General features: G+C 37.0%; 1 pseudogene; it reads left to right on the top strand.

The window, feature by feature from the left end:
- The first annotated feature begins 257 nt into the window (after nucleotides 1–257).
- LOC149842968 (subtilisin-like protease SBT4.14) lies at nucleotides 258–5,737 on the top strand (annotated as a pseudogene).
- The last annotated feature ends 2,892 nt before the right edge of the window (nucleotides 5,738–8,629 follow it).

Here is an 8,629-nt window from a genome sequence, read left to right as displayed (position 1 = left end):
ACTTACCGATCTTCTCCTTGCCCTCCATTGTGTCTAGCAAAAGTGAAGGTTCTGCTTGGGAAGTAGAGCGATTCTTGGGAATTAAGGATTCCAAAATGCATTTGTTTTTCCGTTTGGCATGCATGTAAAAGGCAGTCAAATAAAAAGAATCCAAATTCTTTCAAATAAATTCCCTTATTTTTCCTACCAAATCCATTTTACCAATTTCTTCCAAGTATCTTTTGCCAAACAGATAAAGAAAAATGGGTACTTCAAAAATGTCCTTCATAATTTGCTTCCTATTACTCACGGTGGTCCATTGCAGTAGCACCACGGAAAGGAAGGTAAGTAATTGATGAGACTAGCTCAAATTTATTTCTCACAAGTAGGTAGCTAGTGAGTCAATTGGATATCATTTTGCCTATTTGATTATTTGGAAGTCATAAATCTCAAGCAATTATTATTGGTTCACATGACTTAAGATTTTCTGTTGATACTTGACATAGATTAATCATTTCATATATTAAACTGTCTAACATTGGCAGTCATACATCGTGTACATGGGAGACGTGCCATCCAATTTTCTCTCAGACACGCACCATCACATGCTTGCATCTGTAACCGGCAGGTCTCTCTCTCTCTCTCTCTCTCTCTCTCTCTCTGTTTCTCTTTTGTTTCTCTCCTATCCAATATTCTGTTGGATGTATTTTGGTAATGTTGAATGTTCTCCTTTCTCTCTCTCCCTCTCTAAATCCATCGACAGGTGCAGTCTATCATGATATATATTTGGAGTCTTGAAGATTTATGATTTTTGGCCATCAATTTTTCAAACATTATAAAAACCAACCATGTCTTGAAACCAAACACTACATGCCTTGATCCGTATAATACCAGGCACACAGATCTCATCTGTATGATCAAACTTTTAAAATAAAACAAAAAAAATTCATACAACCCATATAACATGCTTCATTTAGCACTCTCTCTCTCTCTCTCTCTCTCTCTCTCTCTCTCTCTCTCTCTCTCTCTATATATATATATATATATATATATATATATATATATATATATATATATATATATATATATATATATATAAACCTAGCTTTCCCAAACAATCATGGCTGGTGCCACATGATGTTTTCCAACCAATCCTACATCAAAATGGTAGCAGTAGTATCTCAAATGAATGAGTTTTCCTATCAAACTTAAGTTTCGAATTTTTTTTTTGTTATTGATACTAAATCATAAATGTGTATACTATCCAAAAAGTTTCCACTCGTTCACAATTAATTATTGGCATTCCTTGAGCATGTGATGAGCAATTTGCTTTAATTTCATGAAATTCATTTTGGCAGCCATGACATTGCAAGAGAGACAATGGTCTACAGTTACAAGCGAAGTTTCAATGCATTCACTGCAAAACTCTCACCGGAGGAAGCAAAAAGTTTAGCTGGTTAGTATGAAACACAAGTACATTGACTATTGTATACACAATCAATTTTTCCAATAGTTTAGCTTGTTTAATATACTATTACTTAATAATGTGCAGAAACTGAAGGCGTGACATCAGTATTTCCTAATTCCTATCACAAGCTTCACACCACAAGATCGTGGGATTTCGTCGGCTTCCCTTTGAATGTAAAAAGGCAGCTCAAGTTTGAAAGTGATGTCATCATTGGAGTTTTGGACACAGGTAAGCATTAAAGGGTATTATGAATGTAAGCAATGGTTTGATTAGATATGAATAAGTTGTTCCTTGGTTTTCTAGCCAACTTGACCCAGTCACATTTGTTGCTCTTTTTATTTTATTTTATTTTGAAGGAGCTCTTCTTCTTCTTCTTTTCATAAAATTGATTCTTTTCAAGAAAATGATGCCATCTTTCCTCATATAAACATAGGTATCAACCCCCATTCACAAAGCTTTGACGACAAGGATCTTGGACCTCCTCCTGCTAAATGGAAGGGCACATGTGAAAGATCTGAGCATTTTAGTGGGTGTAACAAGTATGCTCTCTCTCTCTGATTCATTCAAAGATTTACACTCCCAACCTTCAATAATTAAATTGACACAGCAAACTCATCGGAGCCAACTATTATAGAATAGATGGACCTTCACGCAACTTCAACCCTCTGATATACTATCTACAGTTGACACTAAGGGTCATGGCACCCACACAGCATCAACTGCAGCTGGTGTCCAAGTTCCAAACGCAAGCATGTATGGGCTTGCTAATGGCACTGCGCGGGGTGCAGTCCCTGCAGCTCGCCTTGCTGCATACAAGGTATGCTGGGAAGACACTGGCTGCTCCGACATCGACATTCTTGCTGCCTTCGATGATGCCATCGCCGATGGTGTTGATGTGATCTCAATCTCCATAGGCGGCATGAACAATGGATACCTCAAGGATGCAATATCGATCGGGTCGTTTCATGCCATGAGTAAGGGAATTATCACGGTGGTGTCGGCCGGGAACGATGGCCCTGACCCTGGCATGGTGGAGAATGTGTCACCATGGATCCTTACGGTGGCGGCGAGTTCCATTGATCGACAGTTCAGAACCAAACTTGCACTGGGCAATGGCATGCAGATTACAGTATACCTTTGGCTCTTCACTAAAAATTTTCTTCACAATCTTTTTTTCTAGCTAGGTCGCTTGTTTTAGCTTATATATTAAGTTTTTTAATTTGGTTCTTCTTTTTAAAATGACAGGGCATATCATTAAATACTTATTCCCCGATTAAGAAATATTACCCACTCATCACTGGGGCCCAGGCAGGAAGCAGTTCAGGTGGCTACGGGCCATATCCAACGTAAGAACAACTGCATACTTGTATAGTCTTTGCGTTCCTTGGGAAAGTTCAAGATAATTTTTAGAAATTCTTGGGGTTCGTTTGCGCGTGTAGTGTATATATATATATATATATATATATATGTATATATATATATAAAATCTCACGTACTTCTTAAAAGAATTCGCTACAAGAGGCAATCCTTAGGTTTTTGACCATAGAGATCCGATCCGTACGGTTATATTTGTCAAAAAATATTTTTCAAAAGTGGGTTGAAGATTCTTACCCTATAAAATGTCTGCAATAGGATTATAGCTTGTACTCATGATTGCTTAACAATTTGTTTGCAGTTTTTGTGATCAGACTCTAGATCCCAACAAGGTGAAAGGGAAGATTGTTCTTTGTGATTTGGTAAAAGGAGACCTTGACTCCAGTGTTAGGGACATTGGAGGGGCTGGAATCATCTTTCAGAGTTACAAAAGCCAAGACGCAGCTTTCCCTTTTGCTCTACCAGCAGTTTTAGTGGATACCAACAAATCAATGACAATAAATGATTACATCAATTCCACTAGGTAAGTAAATTGAAACTCGATCTCCTCACTTAAATTCCTGACATGGGTAACGGTTACAATGAAACCTTGAAGTGAGAGGCTTCCATGCATTGACCACCACTATACAATCATCTTCACTCCCTTTTTGCGCAATTGCGTTGTTGTTGTTGTTGTTGTTGCGCGGTGGCGTGTATCGTAGGTGACGATCCTTCTCTGTTAGCCTACAACTCCTTCCTTCTCGGTTGGGCCCCTAACCTTGTTCATCTAGCTAATTCCAGAGGAGGATAGGGTTATTTGTGACACAAACCCATCCTTGAATATCACCCGAATTCGTATTTGGGAAGCAATTCGATGTCAATATAAAGTTAAGCAATGGAGTAGTCATATCTGGAACTCTAATTAAAGCCCACCCACGATATTTGGCCACATCAATAAGACTGCCAACTCTTGACAATGTTGTCTGCAATGGGAGACTGAAGCCAACAGACCTTCCAAAAACCTGATTTTGCCGTCTTAATTATTCTCCAAAGCTCTATGAATTGCTATATTACATCACGTATATACTTGTTGCACAAAGATTGTTCCAAACATCATCCATTAAAATTGATTTTTTCCTCTATTTTTCTTGAAGGTCGCCTTATGCAGTTATATACAAGTCTTATACAGTTAATGTGAGCATTCCACAAATTGCATCTTTCTCATCTCGTGGCCCGAATACACTATCACCAAGAATCCTCAAGGTAATGCAGTATTTTACATGCTTAAAAGGGAGAGCAAATCGGGTCATTGGCTGAGTAGGTACTCTGCCCAATGACTGGATGCCATGCATCTCCTTCTGTCCTCTAAATGATCGGATAGAGCTAATCATTGTTGCTTGATCTAATAACCATACCCTTGATTATAGCCTGATATCACTGCCCCTGGGCTAGATATTCTGGCCGCATATACACCATTATCTTCAATGACTGGGAAGAAGGATGACGAATGAATGGTTAACTATAATATAATGTCTGGAACTTCAATGTCATGTCCTCATGTGAGTGGTGCGGCTGCATACATCAAGTCTTTCCACCCTCGTTGGTCTCCTGCTGCAATCAAGTCTGCTCTCATGACCACAGGTAAATTTGTTTTCTATTTTGTTTTATTTGATATTTTTCCTCTATAATATTTGCTTTGCATTGACAATGATGCCTTAAAACAAATAAAATACACACTAGTATCTGATTGTAGATGTATAGATCTGTCTTTGTGGTTTCGTAAGTGTGATCCTTTACTTCACTCAAAGAATTCTATAGTTGGTAGATTGCATCAAAATAGTAGTGTTGTTCTCTGTTTTTGCTTCGGTCTGTAAATGTGTGAATTTGGAAATCCATTGATTTGCCTTTTGCAAACAAAAATATAATTAGAGATTCGCCAAATAACATGCCAATAGTTCTATATTGCAATTCATAAAAATAATCTGCAAAATGTCTCTGCTCTCTCCATTGAAATGAATACTCAATTCTCAACATGGTAGGTGCCTATTTTTGCCAATATAAGGGGGAAAAAAAAAACCATGGCAGGTGCTTACAAATAGTTGCAACGAGGGCAGTTGTCATGCTATTTGATATGATGTTATATTCCATCGCAACTGCACATCTCACTTGATGGAGCTATCTATGTATGGCCCCCCGCTTTAACATTCTCATGGTTTCCAAGTGAGATGTACAAGATGGATTGAATACAACCCATGACCGTAACTGCTCTAGATGTGCCTAACCTTGGAAGTTGCTAACCCAGATAGCCCATTATGTCTGAAGATTCAAAGGTGCCTATACCATATCTTTAACTGTTTTTCTTTCTCATTTCCAGCAAAGATGATGGACCCAAGGCTGAATGAGGACGCAAAATTTGCCTACGGTTCGGGTCTATTTGATCCAAGACATGCTGTTCACCCAGGCCTAGTGTATGACATGGACCAATTGTCATACGCCCAATTTCTCTGTAAAGATCACATAGACGGTGTTGCCTTGGGAATCGTGACTGGTGGTCAATATAACAACTGATCCGCCATACCTGCCGGCCAAGGCTATGATGGTCTCAACTACCCATCGATGCAGGTCCAAGTTAACAATGGATCCGACCCGATCCATGCCATGTTCTATCGCACAGTGACCAATGTTGGTGCAACAACTTCAGTCTACAAAGCAATGGTCAATGTCCCAAGTGGGCTTAAGATCAGTGTCACACCAGAAACTCTCTTATTTAGCAGACGGGGACAACGTCTATCCTTTAAGGTAGAGGTGAATGGTGATCCTCTTGGCGCCAATCCTATGGCATCAACTTCACTTGTTTGGGATGATTCAAAACATAAAGTCATAAGTCCCATCGTTGTATATCAATTGGCTCCATTCCAAGGAATCACCCACATGTAAAATGTCAAACTTTCATGATATTGAAATTACACTTTTACTTTATAAGAAGAATTGTTCTTTTAGTAATTATTTTTTCATGTAAAACTTATTTATCACTTATTTTGGAGAAGAGGCTCAAGGATGAGCGAAAATGCAGGCTTTATCTACCCTTTTTAATGTTACTTTTTTCTCTCTTCAATTATTACTTTCTTCTTCTTCAGTTTCCTAAATGCTTCATATTCAAATCTTAAAGCTTGCGCTTGGAAATGAAACGATGCATGGTTGAAGTGTTTAGCCTGCACGCAATAAGTTTAGAGTTCAAATCCTATTCGTTATAAGTTTGAAACAATAATTTATTTTGTAAATGAGCCGAGTTTGAGTTTGGCTTAGTAGGTTTATGTTGTAAATTCTATTATTTTCAACTATGAACAAGTATATATATATATATATTTTGTAAATGAACTAGCTTGTACTTTGCTTGTTTGGCTCAGGCTTTTCACGAACTCAACCATGGCTCAATTCAATCAAGAAATGAGCTGAACTTGAACACCCTCTACAATAATGGATTATCATATGGTGTTTATATATTCTCCAACAGTTGAGTTTTTCTTCAATCAGACAATACATATTGTTTTTATTTTTTATTTTTTAATTAATATTCTTTTAAGGAAGTAAAAAGTATGTTTTAGATTATGAATTTTTAAGATTTTGGTATGTCTTTAAATTAAGTGCTAAACATTAACGGATTATAATACTTTGTATTGTAAATTTTAAATGCATTGTGAGTCATCCCTTTCCACTTTTTGAAAAACATGTTGAGATGTAAAAACTTCACAACAGTTGGTCGGTTGAGGGACAATGGCAGATTAATGTAGCTAGACAACATAGTTTAGCCAACAACTTCGGGATTTGCTGTGATCATTGTCAGGAATGAAGATTAGGAACAATAATGACAAAATAAGGTGAAAATACGAGAAAGATGGAGAGTAAAATATGACCTCTTGTTACTAGATACAGGCCACCCTTTTTGCGACCTGGCTACCTGATCACTATCACGGGGGGGGGGGGGCGACCTTCCTCCAAGGGTGACTCGTTCTCCACGGCATGGCAAAAACTGATGACAATCTTCAATTGATGGGGTTTCAACTGGTTAGTCGGTGCTATTTTTGTGTGTGTGTTGTGGAATCTAATGAGCACCTCTTCGCTGGGTGCATATGGTTTAGGAAGCTGCAGGAGTTCTTCTAGAACGAGGTTATGACTGATAGTTTTTGCAGTCTGTGAGATGTGTTCCTCTACCAAAAGGATCGAGCAAAGGAGACTACGAGTGGAGTAGCTGGGTTTTGATTTCAATCGCAGCTGATTTGGTTACACAAGAATGAGATTGTTTTTTATGGGGCAACCCCAAGCATAAAGTTATTACAGGTTAGAACCACCAACGAGTGTAGAGAATCGATGATGTTGAAGAAAGCAAAAAACAGGAGCACCGTCTTGCTTCCGGACATGTTGGTTCAAAATGCTCATGTTTAGCGGTTCTAGAATTGGGACCTCTTTTGATAGCTCATCTCTAATTCAGCTGTCTCAATCACCGTGTTTTTAATTATATTTGTATATGTCATGAATTAATTTCTACAAAATGAGAATGTTTGTCTTTCTTCTCAAAAAATAAAATCTTCACAAAACATATATCTTGTTAAATAAATTATAAATAATAAATATATAAGATTCAGTTGATGAAACACTCAAATATTGGAGAAGGAGAGCTGCCTGATAATCATTGGTTATAGATTTTGGACCTTCTTTTGGTTGGATTATATCTTTGATTTACTTATGCACACACAAGTGCCTGTGTGAATGGTTCATGGGATTAAAGATCCCTCAAATAGTGATTTTCTTCCAAATGATTAATGAATATGATGCAAGGGTTTAGAGTGGGATAGTAAAAACTACACCACAATCTATGCTATTGCATACTAAACTATCAAAACACTAAAAATCGACTGAAGATAAAACGAAAATTTTGGAAGCTTAAAAGAATAAAAAATAAATCTCTAATCGTCCCAAATTTGTTTGAACAATGATTGTTTATAGAAAATGGAAAAAGTTTATGAATCCAAAATGAACCTAAAGCGTAATAAAAAAACTGAAATCCAATTTAAAATTCAAATAACAAAAATATATGCAAAAGGATCCAATCGGTGCAAGGATTCTTAAGTAGTACAAGCAATTTTGAATTTAATTAACTATGACAAATATTGAGAGTAGCAGAAACCCATTGCAGGCCGCCACGAGGGACAAGCTTCATTTGAGATAGTGAATGGGCTACATCACTGTGCTGGTGTGGGCATTTCGGTGTGTGCGTGAGTTTTGTTGTGCCACTCTCCTTGCACTCTGCATTATCATGGAGATCCTAATCTGAACCTGAAATGCTAATAACAAATCCATATCTGGGTCAAAATCAGAATCATATCTGAATCAAGATCTAAAATATATATTTCAAGAAAGTGAAAATTTTGACATGATATTTTAAAGAATTGCTATTGTAAAAACCTGATATTAATACAATATATTTTTAATTCTTTTTTGACTTATAAGTATATATTAATAATTTTCCAAGATTTTTCAATAAAAACTAAATTCTTCAAAGTATTGCAAGATTACTCTTAAAAGTCCTTGGGTTTCGTCCCTACCAAAACAAGCACTACACAAGATTAATCCGCCAGCTTCAAATAATCTGCCACTTCTTTCCTTTTGGCACTAAATTTTAAGTTGATATGAGATCTCTAATTGAGTACACAGAGCTTCAAATTAGACTAAAAACCCCACCATGGCAATCCAAATATTTTTTGAAACCAAGGACGGGACAAGAAAATATGTGGTGCATCATCTTATAATTCTAAGATTTTAATCATAACG

Source organism: Nuphar pumila, chromosome 3 (assembly GCF_984573655.1).
Source record: "Nuphar pumila chromosome 3, dmNupPumi1.hap1.1, whole genome shotgun sequence".
Taxonomy (NCBI): Eukaryota; Viridiplantae; Streptophyta; class Magnoliopsida; order Nymphaeales; family Nymphaeaceae; genus Nuphar; species Nuphar pumila.
The sequence above is the reverse complement of the archived record's forward strand: the minus strand, read 5'-3'. Positions and strand labels throughout refer to the sequence as shown.